Below are 26,947 nucleotides of genomic sequence, written 5' to 3'. Positions count from 1 at the left end.
AAGCAGCTACCCTTTTCTATCTCTAGTAACTCTTGACTTCATGTTGTTTCTTTTTAAAAATAGCAAACCTGTTTTGTTTTACTTTGTTTTTGTGTCATTTAGTTCACGTTTAATCATCTCCTAATTAGATACCCTAGGCTGATGTAAGAGGTCTCCGAATGTCCCGCCAAGGAGACGCAGGTGTCTCCTCACGTAGACATATCCATTGGGTTCTGAATTAAGTCCAGCCACGTTCTTACTGAATGCCTGGCCCCGTTTCTCTGAGCTCCGTGTCAGTACTATTCCTGGCTCTGAGTCAGCCAGATTAGCCTTCTGTCTCCACTGGGGTGGAGTCAGTCTTTCTGTTGGATACCCTGCTGTCAGAAACAGCGTGTAGGATGCTGTAGGACAGGGCAGATGGCAACCTCAGTGAACTTTCCTTTCATGGCTTGGACTTCTTTAAGAAGTTTTGGCTTTCTGATTTTACAGACAAGATTCACCCTGTTAAGGCATTTAGATGGATGATTTTTTGATAATCGCAGGCATATTCTAGCCACCGTAATCGAGACAGAACAGTTGCATAGACCTCCAACGTTTCCTTGACTCCTTCCCAATATCTTGGCTGTTGTCATAGCGTGGCTGTTGATTTCCTTAGGTGTTTAGCATCAATCCTTGGAGTATTACCGAGGTGCCTGCCCCATCCCTTACCTCCACCACAGGCTGCTACAGCCAGTCATGAGATTCCATTAAGAGGAATGACGTGAGCTCTAAGGGTGGAACTGGGCTTTAGGACTAGGGCATGTAGGCGGGCGGGCAGGCGGGGTAGGAAGGCAGCTCGTTTGGCAGGTCAAATTCCACGGTCTCTAGGTCTCTAATTGCTTTGATGCAAGGAGATTGGAATGCAGCGGGAGGGGCTACCTGGACCAGGTATTTCATAAAGTAACCCTTGATTAATTACACTCAACACTGCTCCTCAGCCAATTATTTCTGACGTGTCTGTCTTGTACAAATTTAGGGCCTTTTGGCATTCTTGCAAGGTAGTAAAATGGTTCTGCCTGCACTGTAGGCTTTACAAAGCTGGGCCCTTGGCTCTGGGTGTCATCCATCCTGTCTTCTTTATTGTTGCCACAACACTCTTCACAGAATATTTCTCACTGATGGCTTTCTTTCTGGCGATGTCATCTTGCCTTTGGTCCCGCCTCGTTTCCTCACTGCCAACGCTGGATGACCGTGAGTGAGTAGAGGTGAACACACAAGCTTGGTGTGCTGCCCCAGAGTGTGAGACTTAACATCCAGTTTCATGAGAATACGGTCGCATTACTTGGTGATTGCTTCAGCTGAAGCATTTCTTCAGGAAGACGCGTGTGCCACCTGTGAACGAGCCCCGGGACTCACACTTCTAAAGGCACGCACCTGGACTCTACTCAAGTTACTCGGCCTTTTTAAACTTTAGAGTAGAATAAAGTTCTTGGTAGAAGAAAAACCAGATGCCCACAAGGAGTCTTGAGAAGTGTCTCCAAGACACTTGGGGCCCAGCTTATAGAAGTTCGGTGAAGCTTTAGGTGTTCTGTAAAATGGCCTTCTAGTTAGCGTCCCTCAGCAACTTCAAATGACATTTGTGGCACATACGGAAGCTACAGTTGAGTGTTTGCCAAGGCGGAACCTGGAACAAGGCAGCCTGATGTGGGTAACAGGTAAACTGAAGAGGAGTCAAACATCCTAAGGCCTGCTAAGCTGCTGAGCTGAGTCACCGGCCCGACTGGAACGCACCCTTGTGCTACGCTGCTCTCTGCACGCTCCTGCCTCCTGCATCCCTGCCCGTTGGCGGACAGCAGGCTGCACACTGACTTACTACTCAAACCAGGGCTGGAACAGGCCACCTCTTGAGATCTTTGCAAGAAATTCCCTGTCTGAAGTCTGAAGAGGAGTGGGCAGACCTGGTGCTTAGCTAGATCCATGAAATACAGTCCAGGTTCTTCTCCTCAGATGAGGGTTTCTGCAAAATCAGTAGTGTGCCTGGGGCCTGCTGCCTGTCATCTGAGTCCATCACATCACACTCACACACACACACACACACACACACACACACACACACACACACGCACGCACACGCACGCACAGAATAGTATCCAATGGATATTTCAAAGGTCAAAGGTATGAAATCTTATGCACCCTCCCGTGTGAGCTGTACTCATCACAGCAGCAGTAGGCGTCTACAAACAAGGTGCTTAAGGCAATTTCTTCCGTCTTCCTCCTAATATGAGCATCTGCTTGACTCTACTTGGTACTTCTCTATGTTTGTATCTTGCGGGTTGGAGCTACAGCTCAGGGGTTAAGAGCTCTGACTGCTCTTCCAGATTCAGTTCCCAACACCCACATGGCATTTCACAGTTGTCTGTAATTCTAGTTCCAGGGGACGCGACACCCATGGCAAAACGCCAATGCACATTAAAAAAAAAAAAAAGAAAAGGTTTGTTTGTTGCACTTAAAAATGGACAAAAGTGGCTGGGTGTGATACCACATGCCTTCAGCCTTAGCAAGGCAGAGACCGAGGCACACAGTTCTCTGTGAGTTCTAAGCCAGTCAGGGTTACCTAGTGAGGCCATGTCTAAATATAAAAATAAAAAATCTAGAGGTGGGAAAGGTGGAACAGAGAAGACGTTTTTGTGTGTTTGTTTTGTTTTTGTTGGTTTGATTTTTTTAAAAATTTTCTTTTGTGGGGAGGCACTCTGAGGGCGAGGGGAGGATTTGCAGGGACTGGGAGGTGGGCAGAGTTAGGAGGCCTGATGTGAAATTCCCAAAGATCCAATAAAGAAGTTATGTTAAATAAAATTAAAAATATCTACTAAAGTAGATATAAAACGGAGAGTATGTGATGATTCACCTTGATACAAATACTTTAAATACTTTTATTATTATTAGTTGAGAATTTCATGTATGTATACATTGCATTTGGAACATAGCAACTCCCAGCTTCTCCCAGAACCCCTCTTCCACATCCCTGACAAGTCCGTGTCTTCCCTGAATCTAATTAGTGCAGGCTATAGACACATTAACTTTTAAACAGAATTCTTTAAAAGAAGATGGTTTATCTAAAAACAAAACAAACATCCATTTCTCCTGGCAAACTGCAGGCTGCTAAGACACTTTCCACATCTGCTCCTTTCTCTCCCTTCCCTTCCTTGAAAATTCAAATAGGGGTGGGCAGGTGCGGCTTGGTGCGCCTATAATCCCCGAACTAGGGAAGCCAAGGCAGGAGGGTGGCAAGTTTAAGGCCAGCCTAATTTTCTCGTGAGACTCCTTTTTGAAGGAAAAAAAATGAACGAATGAATAAATAAATATTTCAAGGAGACTGGAGAGGTTACCAAACCGTCTGAATTGCAAAGAGAGGTTTCTCGTGAGCAAAGTCCCCTGGTGTGGTAGCAGTTGTCTCGGGACAGGGACTCTGTCTGTCCTTAGAGGGGGAGGGGAGACAATGGTTATCAAGCCTCTTGTCACCTAGCTGGCTGGTGGCGGGAGGGTGTCAAACTCCCACAACTGTATCGCCCTTTGCTTTTTTTAATTTGCCTTTTGTGGGATCTCTCTCTGTTCCCCCCTTCTCTCCAGCACTCAGGCACGCTGCAGACCCAGACAGGATTGTGATGTAGCTGAGGGAGTAAGTAATTTGACCTCCATCTCGCTGAGGGTTGCTTTTATACGCAGCTGCCTTGTTTGGCTTTATCTTCTCCCTCTCACACTGGAGCCTCGCTCAGCTCCGTCATTAACATCTTGATAGAAATAAGGCTGACAAACCCTTTTACCAGTTCAGTTTTCTCACCTTTTAGAGGTGAGAAAACCCCAACGCTCTCCCCTCTTTTTACACAAAGTTAGAGACAAGCCAACATTTTTTTTTTTTTTTTAATTTTGGAAATCACAAGACTGTCTGCAGTCCTAAGATGAGGTCACAGCAGCTTCCCTTACCCTGGCTTGAGTTTCTCACCTGACCCTGCCCACCCAAACCAGCCGCTCCTGTTTCTCCCATGACTCACGAAGGCACCTTGGACACCCGTGCACTGGGCTCTGCACTGGGCATTGCTGGTTATTCCTCAAGGCCTCCTCCCTGCCCTTGGTGATGCTTGGAAGCCGGCCAGCTCCGCCCTCTCAGGAATTAGGTTCTGCCGGCACGGCCGGCCCTGTGATTGCACACACCAAGTTGCCTTGTTCAATCAGGGCCGTGAAGTCTCAGGTCAACCCTGGGCGGACAGGTAGAGAGTCCAGAAAGCTGCTACTGCGATATTAAGGGAGGTGCCCAATGAGTATGCAAATAAGACGGAAGGGTGGGACTTACAGGTGGAGAGCTGTAGAACGGGGTATAGGGAGAGGGTACCTGACAAGTTGGGGCTGCTGGAGGCTGAGTATTAAGGCAGCTAAGTGTGCGCCAGGAGAAAGTAAGCAAGGCAAAAAGTTCGTCTGTGAACTTCATGACACTTGTGTCTTCCCAAGTCAGCTATCTTTGTTGTCTCCTCCCTTCTGCCCTTGCCCCAAAGTGTGCAAGTCTAAGGGAGGGTAGAGAGACCTGCACTGCCCTCTAGCTTCCAAAGCAGGAACTGCATCAACACCCTGTTCTGATTGGGAATAGCAGATGAACCTTTTCATATTTGGAAAGTTCTGTTATTTGAGGGGGTTCAAACAGAGGTCAGTGAGATAAATGAAAAGATATGCACAATGAAAAGAAACAAGTCTGCATTTTTGGTATCTTAACACATGCCGTAGGCGGCAGATGAGTTTACACTATTCCTTGTTTTTCTTATCTCCAAAGAGGCAAGCAATTTGGTCAGCAGCAGTAGAAGGGGAGAAGGTCCTTTTCCTCCTCTATAGCAGCACAAAGCATTCCTTCCCATTTTCTTCTAAAAACCCAGCTCTCTATGTTGGTATTTTCCTGTTTGCAGCCTCACCCCCCAGGGAGCAGGGTGGAGCCGGAAGGCAGGGTAAGGTGAACCAATCAAAGCTGGGCTCCTGTGTTGAAAGCTAAGTACTGATACCTTCCTGCCCCTAGGCTCCCAGCTGGCTGCATCGCCTTCCTAGGGATGCTTCACAGCCAGGTCCGGTGGTATACATGGAGGTCCAGAGTGATTATCAACTCTGTGTGTGTGTGTGTGTGTACAACCACCATGACAACACAGAAAAAAAGATTCCTCACAAAGGCTGCTTAGTCTTCTGTTTAGTTTGCCTTGAGAAAAGGGAGAAGTCATTGAGTCAGAGGTTTCCAGAGTGTTGGGGGCTGTGGAGGAGGAGCAGTGGATAAAGTAGTTGCTATGAGAGCGTGAGGACAGGAGTTCGGGTTCCCAGAACCCACATGAGCCAGGCTGGGTGACTTGTTTGCAACCCTAGCACTCCTACGTTGATTTTTGAGAAATAAGAAAAATTTCCAAGTGAGGCAGAGAGGGAATAACACTGAACTGGTCAGGGGAAAAGCACATGGTGAACTGAGAGGTGCTACATTCGAGGGACCTCACAAAGTTACATCGCTCTCTCTTCCAGCAGCCCAATGGGGCCTGCCTCTTCTGATTCCTTTCTGTAGATGGAATAACAGTTGCCAAAGCCACGCGGCTTGTGAAGCTGAGATTTAAATCCGAGCCTCTGTCATTCCAAAGCTTGTGTTTTCCTCCTAATGGGAAGCAAGAAAACCAATTATTTCCATATCCAGAAGAGAGCTAGGTTATTTTGACGCTAAAGAAATGTGTGCAGCTCCTATCGCTTCACTTCTAATGCCTTCTTTTCTCAGTTGTAGACACCAAAATTTCAGAGCTGTACAAGGAAGACTTGGGATGGTTACTTGTTTCAGTAAACATCACCCACACCAGTCTTTAAGCCAACATCTGCTGCTGTGTTGGTGATTCACTGTGCTGATTAGCTTCTGTCACCAGGACACAAGCTAGAGACAGCCAGCTAGAGGGGACCGAGGGATTGCCTCCATCAGATTGGCCTGGGGCATGTCTGTGGGAAGGGGGTTTACTCATTAACAACTGATATGGGACAACAGAACACTTTCAGCGGGGCCATCCCTGGGCAAATGGTCCTGGGTTCTTTAAGAATGCAGGCTGAACAAACCAAGGGAACAAGTCAGTAAGCAGCACCCTCCATGGCCTCTGCATCAGCTCCTACCTTAACTTCCCTTCATGACGGACTGCAACCTATAAGCTGAAACAAAACCTTTCTTCAGAAAGTTGCTTTTGGTCAGTGATTTTATCACAGCAATAGAAACCAACCCAAAACACTAACATCAGACAAAGATGTGAGTTCTATAAGTTCAATTTCAGAGAACTGAACCCTTCCCCGTCTCTGTCTTAAATTTATACAGTGGTCTCCTTATTGATATTCCCCACTCAATCCTGCAGACAGTACTTAGTGACCTTCATTGAATAAAACTGTCCTGTGGGGCTGCTTAACACACATCAAATAGATCACATGCATTTAGACTGAAGTCTGAAATCATCAGTAGGGCCACCAGGTTCTCCACAAGTGAATCCACTTCTAATGACATCACTGGGATCCTGTTTCCTCGCTGGCCCCTACGCTTGCCACACTGCCTTCTTTTTGGACCAAGGATGTACTGAGATGCGTGAAGTGTCCTTCCCTGAAATCTACCTCACACCTCCCCATCTGTCTTGTTTCTGCTCCCCCATCACTTCCAGAACCCCATCTAAGGTGACTACCATGTTACCCCCATGTACTTTTAAAAATATCTTCTCCTCCTCTTCTTTTGTTCTTGGTTTTTCGAGACAGGGTTTCTCTGTGTTACAGCCCTAGCTGTCCTGTAACTCACTTTGTAGACCATCAGCCTGCCTCTGCCTCCTGAGCACTGGGATCAGCATGCCCAGCCTTTAGCTTGTACTTCTTAATAATCTGTGTTTGTGCTTACTTTCCTTCTCCACTGAGAGGTAAATACTTGGTGGGTGACTCCATTGTCTTGTTCATTACTGATTCCCAGGGCTTAGGTTAATGCTTGGCATGTAACAAGCACTAAAAAATATTTGCTAAATAAATAAATGACCCATTTGTCTCAGGGGTCTCGATTCCAGTGTCCATCAGTAGCCCACTGTAGCATCCATGTGTGTCATACTTGGGAGATTGGAAATAAAAAGGTTGGCCACCAAGACTCAGAGAGTCAGCAGAATGAGGGACTGGGGAGAAGAGAGACAGACCACAGACTGAGAAGTGTGGGAAGGGGATCAGGCATCATGTCAGTCCTGAGCCAAGATCTACAGGGAAAGGTTCTTGATTTATCCACAAACGTTTGTGATGGGGTCTTATTACTACACACGGCAGGACGTTCCAAATTATTGGGAAAGAGTAAAAGTCAAAGAGGCCTTGCTTTGGGAAGGGAGAGGAGCCTCTAGACAAGGGTCCTTCAACTCAGCACTTTCCATGGGTTTTAAAGAAGTCACAATAACATTCTCACCCTCATGTTTGCTTTGAAAATAATAGCAATCTTATCTGTTTTCAAGGTGGAAATTATTAAACCACAATGTTTAAATTTTTGTTGCTAATTGACCTTGCTTGTACATGTACTATCTCTACTCTAGTATACATAGTAGATTTTACATTTTTGGTTGTGAGCAATCTCTCCAGCCCCGTAGTAGATTTTAAAGCATCCCTGAATTCCCTCCCTGACACACTGTCCTCTCCATTTTGCTAAAAGTTCCTGTAAATAGTTGAGTAGAAAGTTTAAATGAGAGTGGTTAACATGGAAAAATATTCACTGAAGACTTACTGTATACAAACATCATTTGCGGGCATTGAGAACCTGGAGCTCAGGTTCCAAGGTTGGTGCATTTTATTGTCTAGGATCCAGAGCAGAGCAGCTTCTCACAAATTGGTTGCTGGATGAGTGTGCAAACCTCCGTCGCTACACTAGGGACTTTGGAAACAGGTCATTATCTTCAGGGTGTATTGGTGGATGTGCAGCAAAAAATTAAAGCCCTAAATAGTGGAGGAGCATATAAGAGAGAAAAACACAGAGCACTTCAGGGTAAGCGGTCTATGAAAAATGTACCTGTGTTGGCTTCTTCTTTGTCTACTTGACAAGAATAAGAATCATCTGAGAAGGGGGAACCATGGTTGAGAAATGTCCCTGCCAGACTGGCATGTAGGTTAGGCTATTGGGCATTTTCTTGATTAATAATTGAGAAGAGCCCAGGCCACCTGTGAGTGATGCCACCCCTGGTGGGCAGTCACGGGCTATATAAAAAAAGCAAGCAGAGTGGGAAGTAAGCAGCATTCCCACATGGTCCCCACCTCTGCTCCAGTTTCAATTCCTTCCCCGAATTCTCTCAGCCATGCACATATAAGCTAAATAAAGTCTTTCCTCTCCAGTTGTTTTTAGTTGTGGTTGTTATTACAGGAACAGAAGGCAAGCCGGGATGGTACCCTTTGGACATTCAGACAACAATTCTCGGAAAGCATTGGGAGGTTTTATCAAGAGAAAGAATTTGCGAACTGAGAAGATGAACACCGATTGTTGAATTCTTTTTGTCAGAGGGTTGGAAATTTGGAGACGAGATCAAGGCAGGAAAATATAGCAAGTAAGGCTCAGTCCAAGTTGTTGAATGGTAGCAGCTTTGCTTCTCAGCTCTTTTGGGGGCACACTGTCTTTCTTCGCATTTGGAGTCCTGTTGCTGAGGACACTGTTCGGTCAGGCCCCTCGGAAGCCATGTCTTCAATCCCAGGGACTGACAGAAGAGAAAACAAACTGTTGGTGTCTGTGGAAACCAAGCCCTTCCAACGGGGCTTCGCTGGTAGAGACTCACCAGGCCTCCATCTAAAGCAAAAGAAATGCAGAAAAAGCTGAGGTAAACAGTTAGGGTTATGATTCTTAGTTCTGTTTGGCAACACTAGGGTTGATGCCAGGCTCTGTTTGATGTCCTAAGATCCTTTTACATTCCCACCCCTTAGATCTTATGCTCTTGGGATCTCACCACACCTTGCTCTACGTCCAACATGAAGTTTCTAGAAAGGATGACTGCTAAGGGCAGAGAACTCAGTCTGTTCACCCTGTGGGCTTCCAAGAGCTACCACCAGCAAGAACTATGCCACATGGTTGTTCATAGGGGCCAAGGGGGCTGGGAAAATGTATTTTCAGCTGGACAGATGTCTACTATGGGAGGAATTAAGGTCTTATCAGCAAAGAAGAGAAAATGCTGCTGGACAGGCAACTAGCCAATATTCTGCCGTATTCTGTCCCATTTGACTCTTTTATCCAATATAACTTGCATTTGGAGAGCACAAACCACATTTGAAGCCTCCTATGCTCAAGATGCACCCAGTGTCTCAGTTCACTTCCTGTTGCCCACTGAACAAGATGTAGAACTCTCAGCTTCTTCTCCAGCACTGTGTCTGCCCGCATGCCTCCATGCCACACCATGATGGTAATAGACTAAACCTCTGAACCGTAAGCCACCTAATTAAATGTTTCCTTTACAAGAGTTACCATGGCCATGGTGTCTCTTCACAGCAACAGAAATCAAATAAGACAGAGGACATTTGGGAAAACAGGAAGCAACCATACCTCCCCAAGGGACCGACTACCTTGGAACTCAGTACTGGAAATTGATCTCAGCGGCTGCACACACTTGTTTTCATGGTACCACCGCTATGATATTAATAGCACACAAAAAAGAAGCAGAAGAATTTCGCACCCTCAAACGAGGCATTTGAGGTAAAGTTCAGTGAAGTCACTGTCGTTTGTCACATTGGCAAAGGTTTCATCTGAATGCCAACAGGTTATGTGGTCCAGGAGGTCTAAACTGACAAATTGAAAAGAACCAGTACTGTTATAATCAGTTCAAGACCAAGAGGGGACATCTGTTTCTAAACAAACATTACATATATTTTAACACCATTAATCGGAATGCTCTTCTTCTGTTAGCTTAAATTTAATGTTTTCATTTTATATTTGTTAGAACTATAAGCAGAAGATTCTTCTGTCTAGTTGTACAGTTGTATATAGTTAGAGAATAATAAGCTGGGAAGATGACTCAGTCAGTAAATCCTGGCACCCATGTGATCTCTGTGCTAAGGAGGCAAAAACACAGGACTCCCCAGAGCTCCCCAGAGCTGCCCAGCCTCATCAGTGAGCTCGCTCAGTGTTCAGTGAGACACCTGAAGAAAAAGATGGAGAGAAACTGAGGAACACACTCTGCCTCCACATGCACAAATGTGTATGAGCATGGCATGGGCGTGTGCATACACACACGTGTGAATACATATACACCATGTATACACACACACAAATTAAAACAAGAATATGTGAGGTCGGGGGGGGGGGAGGGTGGTGCACAACTTTAATCCCAGCACTCGGGAGGCAGAGGCAGATGGGTGAGTTTGAGGCCAGCCTGGTCTACAAGAGCTAGTTCCAGAACAGGCTCCAAAGCTACAGAGAAGTCCTGTGTAGTAATAAGAGCGGCGGGGCTGCGTCCCCAACACCCCAGCCGCCTGCTCGGCTAGCTTATGCCCCGAAATAATTACACAGACACTATATTCTTTTAATCACTGCTTGGCCCTTAGCTCTAGCCCTTACTGGCTAATTCTGATATCCCAATCAACCCATCTCTAATAATCTGTGAGCACCGGTCTTACCGGGAAAGATTCAGCATGTCTGACCTGGCGGCTTGCTTCATTGCGTGTGTCTTCCCGGGAGCAGGGAGCATGGCATCTCTGAGGCGTCTGCTCCGGAGAGGAGAGCTGTCCAGTCTGAGCTCACTTCCTCTTCCTCCCAGCGTTCTGTTCTGTTTACTCCTCCCACCTATCTTCTAACCAATGAGGACCAAGCAGTTTCTTTTAATTTAACCAATGACCTTCCTCCATCAGTCCTGTCTTGAAGAACTAAAAAAAGAAAAAAAAACTGTGAAAAATATCTGAATGGCACTTTTGGCTTCTTAGGGTTTTTTTAATTTTGAAGAAATTTTGTGATATTGGACACATTTCATTATTAAGATCACTGTTTGCTCAGAAGATATTAGTACTGGTTGTCTAATGTTTAAGATGCAGTCGTAGGCAGGGGACATGCTCAGGGGCATGGTACCAGTCTGCCATGCTCTATGCTCTTGCTTAGATCCTCAGTCCTGCCTATGAAAAAGATCAAATTGCAGGGCCTGGAGTAGCTCTCATTAGGAAGGACGTAAATGTTGTGTGCAAGCATGTTGACATTTTTGCATATTATATTTTTTTATGTGTGTATGGTATGTGTACATCATTCATGTGTGTGTGTGTGTGTGTGTGTGTGTGTGTGTGTATGTGCGTGTGGAGGTCTAAGGTTGGTGGCTAGAGTCTTTCTTGATCAGTCTCTGCCTTATGCAGTGAGGTAGGGTCTCAGCTGAACCCAGTGCTCACTGAAACTGCTAGTCTAGCTAACTGGCTCACTCTGGAGAGTCTCTCTCCACTTCATGAGTTCTGGCATTGGTGGCGGCAGTTCTGGCAGGCCACCACGTCCACCCAGCACTTATGCAGGTCCTGGGAGTCTGAACTCTGTTCCTTAAATCTGGTGGTTAGTGCAGCAAGTGTTCTCACTGCTGACCATTTCCGAGCCCACGCATAGTACAGTCCCAGGGAAGGCCGCATGTGAGATGGTGTTGCTTTCGTAGCGCCTTCTTTTTTGCCCCTTTCATGGGTATGTGTGTGGTGTGTGCTTGCCGTAAGTGTTTCCATGGGTATGCATGCACACATGTTGATATCTGGAATCTTCCTCATTGCTTTTCCATTGTATTCATTCATTGTTCCCTTAGTCAAGCCCAGAGCTCACGGATACAGATAGTCTCGTTAGCCATTTTTTTGGGCAGCTGTCTCTGCCTTCTGAAGACAGAGGAGCGGGAGGGCTGCTCTGCCCAACTGGCATTTCCGTAGTTTCTGGAGATCAGAACTCTTTTCTTCTTGCATGCCAGGAAAGCACTTTAATGGCCAGCCCATCTCTCCAGTGTCCTAGGGTCTTATGTCATCATCATCATCATCATCATCATCATTATTGTCATAGCCCTGAGAGCCTGTCACATGCCAGACATTGCTCATATCTACTCAGTGTTATTCCAACCATGAGTTCCATGATCATCCTTATTGTAGATGGGAATCACATCCAGAGGAGTTAACAGACTCACGCAGACTTTTAAGTAGCAAGCAGCAGGACCATGATGGATTCCCTGGTTCCCAAGGCCATGCAGCTCACCCCCAGGCTGCACTTCCTGGCAGAATTCTAATTCCTAAGTGTGCCAATTTCCCCTGACATTTTTTTTTGCAGGATATGTATACTCTATCAGTGTTGGATTTATGATCTGTGACCCCTTCTCCTGAACAAAACCAGTAAAGCTTTGTCTATATAAATGACCTATGTAAATGTCTCTTGGCATGACCATGGCTGGTGAGGAAATAGAAATTACATTTTGCTGTCCTTGTCTGGTTCTCTCGGTAATGGATTATGTCTACAGGATATGAATTCAATCAGCTGAGAAAGTGCAAGAATCGTCATTAATGACTATACAACTGACATCATATGACTGCGGGTGTGACACACGGGGAAGGACACAGCATCACCGATGTGATAGTACTGCCAAACAGGCTTCACCTGAATTTAATCACGGGGGAACAATCAGACAAACATACATTAAAGGACATTCTGCAAAGTGACTGCCTGGACTCTTTAGAGACGTCAGTGTCACCAAAGACAAAGAGGCTGGTGAACCCCCTAAGATTGATGGAGACTAAAGAGACGGCACAACAGAAAGCAATGCATCATCTCTGCTTTGATCTCAAATCAGGTGGAAAATGGCTGTAAAGGACATTTTGGGGACAAATGGAAAATTTTGAATGTGAACTATTGGTTGATGTTGAATGTTGATGATGATGTAATGGTTTTATGGACAATTGTCTTCTCACTTTGGAGATAGATGACAAAATAAATAATATATATTTGATGTATACAGCCTAAATAATATGAAGTTAACCAAATAGCAACAATTAACAAATCGAGATTAATGCTAAATGAGCAATTATTGTATTATCTCACAACTTTTCTTAAGGCCTGGGATGTACATCTTTTAAGTGCAAATTAAAAATGGTCGGAGTATCGATCTTCAGGGCATCTACTCAGGGTAAAGCCTCTACATGGGTGTCTACATAGAAGATACTCTGGGATATCCCTCAGGGATTTGTGGTTCCCTGCGACTGAATTAATACTTGCATTCTCACTAGGCTGATGGATATATTTTTCTCACTTGGGCGCTTACAGTGGGTCTTTGAAAATGATACACACTTCACACTATTAGTGACTAATAAGTCACTAATCTTTTTCATTGAAACATTTAGAATTTTTGTGTTTGCTGCACCCACCTTTCTTTAAAAGGATTTGAGATTGTTGTTTGGAGTTTAGTCTCCATTCTTAAACTGATGTCATCCTTTCTCACAGTGTAGAACCATGGCTGCCATATTCCTCCCTGAAAAAGAAGTGACGTCACTCTCTTCTGTTGGCCTTCACTATTGATATGACTTCATGCAAAATGACGCAGCCATTCGTATCATTCTGTCAGCCCCATGAAGGAAATATTGTTTTCCAAAATTAAAATTGTGAATCAACTGGCAGGAGGATATTGTCAAACAAAGAATCTTCACTTATATTACACTGTCATTTTTTTTATAAACTTAATTCCTCTAAATACATTTAGCTTTAATGAAGAGTAATACAATTTAATAAGAACATGAATCGGGATCGTTTATCTCCGTGATCCAGGCATTGGACAGATGCCTTCCACTTAATGCATTGCTTCAAGATGCAAAAGTTTGTTCTTGTTTCCTCAGTTTGGTCCTTTCTTCGTGTGTGTGTGTGTGTGTGTGTGTGTCTGTGTGTGTGTAGCACAGGGACTAATCTACACCTAAATGCTTAATTAAATCACTCATCAAACCAGAATCTTTCTGGTGGGAAGTTTCTGAGATTTGTTTCCAGTTCTCGAGGCAGTGATATTTATATAATCTAATAAAGCTGGCAATTATTAATATATTAGCCATGGTTATTTCATTGGTTAGTGACATAAAACCAAATTCAAAATGAATTAAGCAAAAAAGAGGAGCTTTCTGGTCCAAACAATGAGGGAAGCTGAAGGTGTATGTGGATCAGGGGCTCAGGTGACCTGGGTTGAAGCCGCTCCATTTTCCAGCCAGCTTCATTCTCAGGCAAATCCTCTCCTTAGAGGTGACTAGGAAATGGTCATTGAGACACATACTAAGTTAGTCGCAGATACAAGGTGATCTTCGAATATTTTCAAATGGGCAAGGAGTTCAAGTTGACCCTGAACTTCAAATCAGATTGTGCCTATGTTTCAGTTTGGTGATCTGCTTGGTTTGTTTTTCCGGAGTTTTGTGTGTGTTTAAGGAGAAGTTTTGTCACAAGGCCCCTGGGAAGGAGCAGAGGCAAGAGATTAGTTGTTTAGTGCCATGTCTTTCAAGTGGCTCAGGGACTTGACCTTTTGCGTGCCTGTGGAAAGTGGGGTGATAAGGGATGAAACAGTAGTTTTTTAATGAAGAATTTTATGAAGTATGAGGGGAATGTAGCACATTTTGGTTATTGTAGGGTGTGAAAGCATTGAAATACCAAAAGTCTATTAGTTCCAGATGAGACTATTGCTATACCTTACAGAGGGACTTTTTTTTTTTTAGACAGAGAGAGAGAGAGAGAGAGAGAGAGAGAGAGAGAGAGAGAGAGAGAGACTATAGATAGTCCAAACTGCCCTGACCTTGCAATCCTTTTGCCATAACCTTCTGAGTGCTGGATTATAGGCATGAGCCACCAAACACATATTGTGTATTTCAGGCCTGAAACACTCTCTGGAGGGCTTAAACACCCTCTGGAGGGCTGGAATCCCCTCTGGAGGGTTTGGAGGGCTACTAGGGTCCCTGGGACTCAGAGACAGAGTGGGGCAGCTACAGAGACATGCTTTCGACTCTTCATTAATTATCATTTATGTACGTGTGTGTGTGTGTGTTTATGAATGTATGTGCAGGCCAGAGAGGTTGATGTCAGTGGTGTGCGTGTGTGTTTCTACGAATAAATGTGCAGACCGGAGTTTGATATCAGCATGTCTTCCTTAATCTCTTCTTCATCTTATTTTTCATTTCAGAGTCTCATTGAACCTGGAGTTTCCATTTCAGCTAAGTTGACAGCCTGTAAGCCCCAGGGATCTGCTTCTATCTCCCCTCCAGCCAGCACTGAGATGTAGACATCCAGGGCCAAGCTTGGTTTTTAATGGAAATACTGGAAATCCTAACTCAAGGAAACTAAGTCTCATACCTGTACAACAAAAACGTTACCCACAGAGCCATCTCAGCCCCTTAGCTTTTTGTTTTGTTTTAAATAGAGGGCATTTTAATTAGTTTTATAGGCATAAATTACATGACCCTAAAATGTTTCTTATCTGGAAAAATGAGGCAGAAAACACCAACATTCTCTGAGGGTAAGTGGATATGATGGTAAAAAGAAATAGGCTCATGTGCAGGGTGGGAAGAGAGTCAACTAGGGAATTAATAGAGCCAGCCAGTGGCACCACCACGGAATGGCTTCCATGTTCTCCACTAAGAAGGCCCCGTCCTCCACATGGGCTTTCAAAGGCGTCGGTGCTCCAGCACCTGGAGAGGCGTTCAGACACTTGGTGGATAAGTCAGCAACACTGAGAACTGCCTTCTTCTATAACCTCTTCTTTGGGAAAGAGCGTTTAGGAGTTTAAGAAACACCTCATGTGGGATCGCCGGGATGCACGCATTCAGACTAGTCAGGTCGTCTGCAGAAGTTAGCTATGAATTTCTATCTAGAAAAAAGCAGAGCCTCTGTTACTTTTATTTCCGTAAGCTCCTAGCCTGCCTGAATAAAATGCCTGCAAGCAGAGTGCTCATTAAATGACTTTAAATTTCAAATGAAAAGTTATTGACTTCCAAAAAGGCAAGCATAATAAGCGCCTAGACCCATCTGAAGTTATTAAATTACCATACTTACCTACTGTTATTCCTTTAATATTTTGTTTGTTAACTAAACCATAAAGCATAATGCTGAAAACGTAACAGCAAGGTATTTGCCAGCAGCTACTTTCCACGGACATTTAAAATTTAATGGTCTGCTGAAAAATGGTGATGGATTTTGGTCTCCTTTGCCCCAAAGTCCTGGCTCTCATAAAAAATGTAGCCTACTTCATATCTCTGGGAAGGAAGGATTAGGATGGGAGATCAGATGATAAATTGTTCGCCATCAGTATCTGGCCAGAAGAACTTAGTACAGCCCTATCACATTTCCATGTTTATTTATGCGCTGCACCATTTGGGTATTATAATAAAATGTTTTATCTGTCCCTGGAGGCAAAATTGAGTTATATATTAAATGGCTATTTTCTTTGTTTTCTGCTTAGGTATGCATGCAATGTGTGGTACAGTCTATATTCCACACTTGTCTCGTTCCCGCCGAGAGAACATTTTTGCAGCTGACAGAGGAAAGATGTCCCGTGCTTCCAGACTAAGAGAGAACATATTGGCAAGATAAAATACAGATGTTCGCTGTGTTTTCTCTACTTCGCGGCTGGTTTCAGTGGAGGTTGGTTTTCCTGGGTGTGTTTCCCTGACCTTGTTTGGACAGTTGGACATAGAATTTCACAGTAAAACCAAGATGGTAAAAGGGAAATATTTTAAAATATTTTTAGTAGGGGGGAAGCAACTAAAAAATCCAGTTTTCTCCTCAAACTTTCTCTTCAGATGCCTACTGAAATACATATTAAATTTCCAGTAGGGATAAACTGGAAGTATATTTAATTTCCTCCCAAACACTTATATTCTTAAGTTAGAAACAGATACATGATTTCTCTTACCACAGTCTAAGGAAGACAGAAACTTCTGTACAACCCAAACAATGGTTTTCTAAAGGTGTTTATATGTTCCTTTTTCCTATTACAGGAAAAAATTAGAAAACAATGAAAAACAAAATATTAAAAGTTGGCCAACAAATATCAAAAGAACATCACTAGGTCATGTGTTAATCTGCAGCAGAGATGCCTGCCTCCATCCACAAGACTGCAGCAGGAGGTGGGTGGAGCGCTATGAGCTGGTTTTCATATTTCGACTCTCCTTCTGGAAAAACAAATTTGCACTCTGTAATGAAAAGAGAAAAATTGCCTGATAAATTCAGTAGTCAAAGTGGATAAAATGTGTGCACTCAGATTAAACAATGTGTATTAAATAGAGTTGTCTTAGAATAAGAACTTAGTGAGGGGAAGATAATTTCCTTGGTTGGATTCAAAAGTTTCTAGTGCTAATTTTGAAAGTGTAGGCTTCCATAAAAAGTAAAGATCCATAAAATCACTCACAGAGAATAGTTTTGGAAGTAAAGATTAAATATGAAAACTTTTCCCGAATGCTGAGCATACATTTTAAAGACTGGACTTAGGAATTAAAGTATTTGGGAGGAAATTAGATATAGTTCCAGTTTCCAGTAAGAAAGCTGGAAAGAGGAGCTGCAGTAATGCCACCATGGGCATCCAGAAAAAAAAGAAGGAAACAGCAAGCAAGCAAGCAAGCAAAACCAAACCAAACCAAACCCAGCAGACACAGCTGAAAAGCAATACTATCAGAAGTAAAGGATTTAGTTTGAAGTGTTCACCCTGGCCGGCATGGCAGGTGCATAAAACGGAGTCCTTGTCAGGCAGCCACCAAGTCCCATACGAAGGACAAGGCCAGAACGGCAAATGCAAAAGAATCTCGGTAGCAGCAGAGTTCTTTTTTGCAGCATGAAGGCGAGACAGCCTCAGAGGAAGCACACAGGCCTGGAAAGAACACCTTTATCTTCTAAGAACCTCAGGCCAAGTCAGTCTGTTATCTATATGCAAAGGCAAATGAAAACTAGATTCAGATTTGCAAGAATTCGAAAATTATCTGATTCAGACTTGTGTGCTTTTCAAACAATATAATGAAGTAGACCTCCAAGCACAAGCAATTTAAAACAAAGGATTTAAGCACAGGAAAAACATGATCTGGAAAAAATACCAGTGAGCAATAAAACCTAGGTATACATCTAGTGATTTTTTGGGGGGGGTATGGGTATGATATAAGTGTTAACTAGAGTTTTGAATATGAAATATCTGTCTGTCAGGCAGTCAGTGGATTAATATTTTAAAAGATTTAAAAGTCCCTAGAGGTGTTAAGAGGAAGGTCCCTCAAAATTTTATCATGGGTGGGTGAGGAGCCCATGAGGCCCCACCCTTTCCTAAGAACAGTGACCTGTGGTTGGGGATGTTTTAAGTTGGGATACTCAGAGAAGCCAGGAAGCTAGTTAGGGGCAGGAACTTTCAATAGAGGGGAGATGGCACATAATTGGTAAGGGGAATAATGGAACTGGTGCAACAGCGGCGCAAATTTATGGGAGTAACTAACCACTCTCTGGTTGAATATAAGGCCTATTCCACAAGATATAACTCAGACCTGGTAACGTGAGCCAGGGCAAAACTCATGGCTCAGGAGATCCTAGGCTAATTTAGGAGAGAACCTAGTACTATTATTCTGCTAAATAGATATAACCATAAAACAAAACAACCCCCCCCAAAAAAACACAAACAAAGAAAAAGAAACCAACCAATCAAATAAACAAAACCTGTACCCTAAGTTCTTATCTTCATAGTCATAGATTAGTGGATCCCTTAACCCTCATCAGAGATGCTCCTCCACCCCTTTTTGGTGGTAGATGGAAATTAATACAGAGACTCACAACTTGACCAGCACACTGAGAATAAAGGACTGTGGTGTACTGAACTCTAAACAGGACACCAATATCATATTCCCTCCCCACAAGGCTCAAGAGCATCACAGAAGATAGTGAGCAAAGGTTGTAAGAGCCAGAGGTGGTGGACACCTATAGCGAAATAGTCTTTGTTGGACATGACAAGGCTGTTGCACTCAAGAGCACAGTGGCTATGACTGCCTGCACTAGACCTGCATAAGGCTAAGCCAGTCAAAATCCTAGCACGGATGATAGAGAAGCTCAAGAAGTCCCGCCCCTACCTGAGGAGCTATTGGCAATTGATGGCTGTGGGAAGTGTCAGTTTCCAGTCTTCAGGTAAACTTGAAATAAAAAAAAGATCACTAGATAGAGCAAACATTTCAGCAAATGCATAGAATTTTATTTCCTCACGCTTCAATTCCTTTTAAGAAGAAGGAGTATGGTGATTGAAGTAAAAGAGACAACATGTTGTGGCATTTCCAACCCCAAAAACCAATAATACAGTATGACAATAGCAATAAAATTCGTGGCATAAATGAATTTCTAGTTTTGGAAAATTCTTAAATTCTATATGAAATGTGATGGCCTTAATTTGAAGCAGATTGTGATAAATTAAGAATTTAAATAGCAATCTCTGCAGTGCTCATTCACACATACACACATGTACATACACACGCAGACACACATGCACACACATGTACACACGTATAAACACATATACACACATGTATATACACACGTACACACATATACGCACACATAGCATATGCACATACACAGCTCAAGTGAGAAAGGGTGAGAATATAAGAGGAGACAATAAAATGACATACTAAAATGAGTTTATTAACCCAAGAAAACATAAAGGGACCAACAGAGAAACAAACATGATATAAGACATAGAGAAAACAAGTTGTAGGACGGTAGAATTAAAATCAACCATGTTAGTAATTATGTTCAATGCAGACGTACTAAGTATGTAATTACAAGACAGAGATGATTAGACCCGCCTACAAAACAGAAGCCACCTGAATACTTCCTGTAAGAAACACTCTCCAACAGTTCTCTAACTGCACTTAAGATACACTCAACAAGAGGGAAACCCTTCCTGGTGCAGGGAAACCAGCTGTCTGGTTAGTACTAGTGAAGTCATGGATCCGGGAGGAGAACCTACAACCACCATGTTACAAACAAGCAAAACCCCTAACAACAATCTGAGCATTTGTCCACAAAACCACAGATAAGTACTCACCCATCCTCAAGGGAATTTCTCTTTGCAGCTCATGGAGACAACTCCAGAAAACTACAACGAATCAAAACTGAGAGCTGTGGAACCCTTCAGCAGAGGCAACTGCAAAACCTTCCCACACCTAAGGCTCAGGGAACACTGAAGAAAAGGGGGATAGAAAGATTGCAAGAACCAGAAGGGCAGGGAACTTCCTGTGAAACTGTGTTTCTTGGTAATGCCAGAAGTTAAACCTATAAGATGTCACCAACATGCCTGCCTAAATATGAGCTGAACAAAGCTGACACCAACAGACATGCCCAAGAACTCGGGACAAAGCCATGAGACCTCAGCCTTGCACGAGAACTTCAGGCAACTGAGGAGTGCTCAGAGGGGGATACATAATCTTCTTCAGGGAGAAACACAACTATTGGTTATCCAGTACTAAATGGTCAGCCCTGAAAACATACCCACAAGTAACATTATACAGACTGAGTAGGTGTGTGTGCGTGTGTGTGTGCGTGCGTGTGTGTGTGCGTGCGTGTGTGTGTGTGTATGCATGCAATAAGGATTAAGGAATAAAGAGACCATGAATTTGAAAGAGAACAAGGAGAGGTATATGGGAGAGTTTGAAGGTAGGAAAGGGAAGGAAGAAATTTGAGATTATATTATAATCTCAAAATTAAAAATAAGGTAAAAAAGAAAAGTACTTTTTAATGTCACATAAATAGATTGAAGGAAAGACATGAAAAATATTTACCACACACACACACACAAATACAAGGCCTACGTATGTAAGATATAAAATATATGTAACATTATAAAAGCTAAACAGGAAATTACTGTATTAAAAAGACCCCAGATAGTATAAAAAAATCAGTAGACAATCTATAGCCTTGAAAATTGTTAGATTTATATTAGCAAAGAGTTAATAGCACTGTGACTAGGTAGGAAAACAATAAAGAAATAGAAAAACAGATGATAAGTATTAAAGACAAATTTATAGGAAAATTGCAAATGTTCAATAAATCTTGGAAAATTATCCGTCATTAGTAGTCTTAGAAATGTATGTTATTGTGATAGCATTTTAATTAACTTACACTCATCCGATTAGAAAAGATTTCAAAACTCAATAGCAGGGTGCATTAAGATCCTGTTGGGAGAAAGATGAAGATTAAAGTTTCAGAATGATTCTCCCATTTATAGTCTTACATGTATGCACAAGCATGTACATGTAACGTCTACATTGAAATACAAGAACACATCTGAAAAATACTGGAAGCAAGCACTAAACCGTTGACCCTGGTTAAATCTGGGGACATGTCGGGGTAGGGGAGGGGAGGGAGTGTCTAACATTTTTAGTTTTTACACTTATCTATCATTTTAACTTTTTATAATAAAATCCACCCTTGCACATCATGTGCAACGAAGGTCAACAAAACATAGTAGAATACCTGCTAAAGATAGCAAAGCAACAGCAGGAGGCAGGTGGAGTCCTGAACATCATAGCTGCCTCCTGTGAATTTACAGCTGTTTCAGAGCCAGCGCATGCAACATTCTAATTTATCCAGCATGCCTAATGCAATCCCCAAACCAAACCTGATGAAAACTGAAGACGATTGGCTGAAAATTGGAAGATGGGAATTCAGTAAGGTGGCCATTTACAAACACAGGGCTTTCCTACTGATTAACAACATTTGGTTATATTATATAGTGGAAATAGTACAAAATACAACACAGCAACAGGAAGTATATCGGAACCAAAACAAGAAGTCCACAGAACTTCATCTGAGGACAGAAAAGGCGTGTTAACCATGTTCCTAAAGGAAATAATCAGGATTATAAAGGTGCCATTTCTCTGTCAATTTTGAGTTTGTAAATGTAACCCAATTTTAATGAAACCAGAATGTAAAGGGGGGAGATATAGTAGTGATTGGTATCTAAATCTTTTTAAACAAAAAATTATTTGCTAGATATAGTGGTGCTTGTGTACGCTGAGCACCCTAAAGACTGAGGCAGGAAGATTGTGAGTTTAGACCCAGCCTAGCTGACTTCGTGAGTTCTAGACCAGCCTACAGTGACTACCAAGACCCTATCTCAATGCTCCGATAATAATCACAAGCCATTATGGGATACAATACATTTTGATAAACTTGACACTTAGGTTATCCAGATGGATCAGTATTCATTTTCATGTTAACCATTTCTTGTGATGAACCCAAATTTCCGCAATCTTTAAATATGTAATTTCTGCTGGCCTGTGACAGTCCCCTTTAGCTTTTTTCTCCCGGGCTTCCAATTCTCACACCCAAAGCCGATGATTTCCAGCTGTGGGCAATTTTTACCAACTCTAACACCAGGCTCTTCAAACAAGCAGACTGCTGGTTACATAAGTTTTGTTTTCCTTTTTGTTTTGAATATTATCTGATTTCTTAATGTGGAAGGTAGGATTAGATTTGCCTTTCTTCTGAAACACTGGCCGGCCTGCCTCCTTGAGCTCCTACCTCCCGATGCGCAGACATCTGCTGCTCTTCACCCAGCTGATAATTTTAGTTTCAGGAATATTCAGATAAGTTAAACTTAGAAGCCTAGGAAAATACTATCCACAGGCGGGTGTCACAGTTTCTGCGATTGTCTTTCACGCATAACTTGCTTCCCCAGGAGTCAATGATTGTCACTTTTCTTAAGTTTACACATCAGAAGTTCCTATTTATTGGCTACAAAGTGATGATTTGATATGTGTATAATTACGCATTAATCAAGACATGGTAGTACTATAGCATTCATTTTGCACATTGAATGCTTCTTTGTGGGGAGAGCTGCTTTTTTGGACCTGTGCTGCTGTTTGTTTGCGCTGCTGGGTTCTACAAATCTGCGTGGTGCTCAAGGGAGACTAAGAAAGACAGACACACGGAATGGAAAGCTGGGATAGGGTGCACTGTGGGCTTGGATGAAGGTACACCAGCCACACGGGTGCTCAGTGCGCTTATTGTATACAGTGTGGACAAGGATGCGGGTTAGTTAATCATGATGGACATCTTTGTAAGGCAAGTAGTAAGTGTGGGGTGATGAGACAGTCATCCAGGACAAGGAAGCTGTTATTGGTACTGTTTGCATTTTGCATACACTGTTTTAGTTAAATACCAACTTTTTGTCAACATCCATACTCAGACCAAGAGAAAGCCTGGTCATTCTCTGGAGCCTCACCCAGGGAAGACCTTGCCATTCCCATGGTGTCCTTGACATGGCCTTGATCACGTCAACAATATGAAATCACTCAGGGCTTCAGCCGCTCTCCATACTATTAACTGTAGTATAGCTACTGCGCAATAAAGCAGTGGCTCTGATTCCCCATCTGCTTGTTACTGTACCTGCCATGAGTTTTATATTCTCAAAGTATTGATAATAGAGGAAGGAAGAGGGAGAGATCTTGATATAGTCAAGTACTTGGAGAAAAACTCCCAAATTCTAGCCTGGGTTCATCCTTCCTTAGGACCTGCTGCCCTCTAGACCTGCTTTCTCCCTCTACTTTGGGGCCCAACCTTCCTGATCATGCTGGGTGTATAGCTTCTCCCATTTGTTGATCCTGCATCTTCCTCGTTCATGATTTATACTCTGGGATGGAGAAATACTATATCTAGAAAGTTCAGGACTATGGCATAGGAGTGGCCTAGGGAGGAAGTGGTCTCACCAGAGCTTACCAGGCAACAGGCAAAACTGTGAGCATTTCTGCATCCTCCACCTGAAACTCATCAGGGGTACCCAACCTGTGGAGGACCCTGTGCCCCATCGCTGCTCCAGCCCAGGTCCTGAAGCTCTGCCACTGTCTGTATTGTTCCTCTACATCAGAAGCTCTGCTTGCCACTGTATTTTATGCTTAACCTGCCTGGCCCCTTTCTTTAAATACATCTTTACAAATAGCATTTCTAAATGTTAAGACACACTCACTTATAAAAGTCAGCTCCTCTTTTTACACTAATTGGAATAGCTAGAGTGCAATCAGGTGACGCCTAACTTTTACTTCATTGGTGAATAAAGCCGTTTTATGAGAAACTTAGTTTATAATTTTAACATACCCATCATAGGGTTTTCCTCCTCCTCCTTTTCCTCCTCCTCCTCTTTTTCTCCTCCCCCTCCTTTTCCTCTTCCTCCTCCTTCCATCCTTCTCCTTCTCCTCCTCTTCCTCCTCTTGTTTAAAAACAGTTGCCCCACATAGCCTAGGCCAACCTTAAACCTTCCTATACTTTCTGAGTGCTACGGTTGAGGGTGTGTACCACCACACATGGCCACCAGTTTTTGATTTTATTTTTTCTCAATAATCACTGCAGCAAAAGTCATGACAAGTTCTTTCTTTTTGTTAAAATTTAGACACGTTCCTGAGTCCTCTGATGGACTTGATTTGAACATGGGCCTTTTTCCTGTTCTTGTGGAATTCATGTTAGGCAAAAGTCCTGTTATTCTAGGGGAAAATTTCTCGTACTTGATATCTGACACCCTGCACACACTTATCCCCCATCTTCTTCCAAAAATAATCCTATTAAACCAGTTCACAGCCACATACAGGGCCCTTCTCAGTAGTTTTCCATTCACAGATGCCCTTGCTCCTTGCTTATATAGCCCCACCAGTCTTTGTTGGAGTTAAGATTGAGTGCATTCATTCTCCCCATCTCTGTAAGATCCCGGTGTAGTAGTTTCTACAGCAACTGTCCTGGCTGCTTCTCCTTCAATGAAGGTCAGCCTCACTACCTTTAGTAAGTCACAGGTGAGTTTTCTTTAGTAATACTAACCCACAACGCATGGTCGTGTGGTGAAGTTGTGAGTTAATATTTTATTAAAATATTTAAAGTAAAACCTCAAATATTCTAGGAGAAAATTGTCCTTGGGATGAAAACCAAAGCAGAAATGCAGCCTTTTGATGACAAGATGCAAAATGGTTATAATTTTAATTTTCTTTCTTTGCTTTTTTTTTTTTTGTGCATATAGGCTCTCACTGTATAGCCCATGTTGGTCTGAATAATAGTTTGTAGCTTAGGCTGACCTCAAACTCATACATAGTCTCTTGCCCCAGTCTTTAGCCTAACTCTAAATGTATTTCTGTCTGTCTCCTTTCCCATCTCTCCTCCCTCCCTCCCTCCCTCCCTCCCTCCCTCCCTCCCTCCCTCCCTTCCATGCCAGGAATCAGACACGGCCACATGCACACTAGGCAAGTAAACGAGCTATCACAAAATGTAAATTGCTTGGTGGAAGGTACATATACAACCACTAAGCACTTGCCTGCTTGTGTAGTGTTAAGAGATAGCATAAGAAGTAGACAGGCTCTAGTTTTCCAAATTTATGAAAAAAATTGATCTGTTTCTACTACTCCAATAATATCTTCTAGTGAGTGTTCAGATAAACATTATCTTTAACTTGGTGATAAAATATGAAGACAAAATTGTTTTTGCCCTTGTTTTTAAATTTTTACAGTGGAGGCTTGACAGTGGGAGGCAGAGAGAGCCCCCATCAATCTGATATGTATCTTTACTTTTCCATTCTGTTCTAGGTTTTTGCTTTCACAGCAAATTCTCCTTTTCCTAGAATGAGAATGTGGAAAACATTTCTTGTCCTCAGAACTGAGATATTTGTGCAGATGTCAGTTAGCTTGTCCTTTGGGTAATCTAAAGCAACGGGAAGAGATGGGATTTGTTTTAAGATGCTGTTATAATAAGTAAGAAAGATGAAAGGCAAGAAAGAGGAATTGCCTGTAGATAGCACTTGGGTCAAGCACCATACCACTTGAAGTCTACATTAATTATTGAAGATGCTTGTAAATCCTTTCATGTTCCAAATTAGACCAACTTTGACATGAATAGAATACTTCAGCAATTATTAAAATGCATTCTTTGTATCGGGTTTGGGACAGTGACTTGGAAGACATAAGGAAAAATGACAGGATTAGAGAACAGAATTTATGGGCATCTCCATTTCTCTTACCTAATTCCGTGGTTTGTTGCTCCCAAACTCATGCTGAAGTTTAACTGCCATTGTGATAGTGTTTCCGGGAGGGGGAGGAGTTTCATTCATGGAAGTGCCATTCTCAGCAATGAACTGATGTCACTGAAAGAGTGGGTTCTGACTCTTGTCCTCTCTTCCTTCTTCTGCCATGTTTCGCCTCCTCCCACATATGACATAAGAAACAAAAAGTCCTCAGAAGATGCCAGTCTCTACCTTCCCAGCCTCAATCTATGAATGAGAAACTTCTGCTTCTTGTAACTTACGCCTTGATATCTGAGATGGCGTCTCAAAACGGACTGAGGTACCAAGGTACACAATTATATTTTGATCTGATGACCACAGTGGTGTGGATTATTGGTGAGTAAAAAGATGACTTCTACAGTGACCACGGCTATATCCCAAAGGCAGTCACAATACAAATCCCATCAGTGAGGTCATTTGATTTTTGAAGTGTGAACAATTCCAGATGAGACTAGGCAGCTGGGGACTTTGCTGCAGGCTGGCTGTGACCTTCCAAGAGAGAACTGGTCAACCCAGGATAAGTGGCATTGCTGCAGATGACCAAGATAAGCACAGCATCCCAACACTCACTGGCCAAAGAAGTTCTACTTCATTGGGTCGTATAACTCTAGTGTTTCAGTTTTCTCAACCTGTAACTTCACTGGTTGGGCTAACAATCTATTTTAGGCCTCCATTTTAGGCAGTAGAGGATAATCAACAGAATCCATTCACCACCTTTCCTAAGTCCAAGGGATGGAGGCAGGGTCTTGAGTTACACTAAAGTGTCAGGTAGGGAGAGTGTGGCCCCAGAATAGCATCTATTCTGTATGCATTTTCTGTGATGTTGGCTCCATCTGATTTGTGGTCACTGATCTGCTGTGGAGTCAGCCTTGACACTGGCACTGCCATAAGGTCAGTGTTTTCCTGTGGCTTAAGCTGCCATGTCTTCCTGTCATGGCTTTGAGGCCCCTCTAGGTGTACCATCC

This window comes from Microtus pennsylvanicus, chromosome 4, assembly GCF_037038515.1.
Source record: "Microtus pennsylvanicus isolate mMicPen1 chromosome 4, mMicPen1.hap1, whole genome shotgun sequence".
Lineage (NCBI taxonomy): Eukaryota > Metazoa > Chordata > Mammalia > Rodentia > Cricetidae > Microtus > Microtus pennsylvanicus.
The sequence above is the reverse complement of the archived record's forward strand: the minus strand, read 5'-3'. Positions refer to the sequence as shown.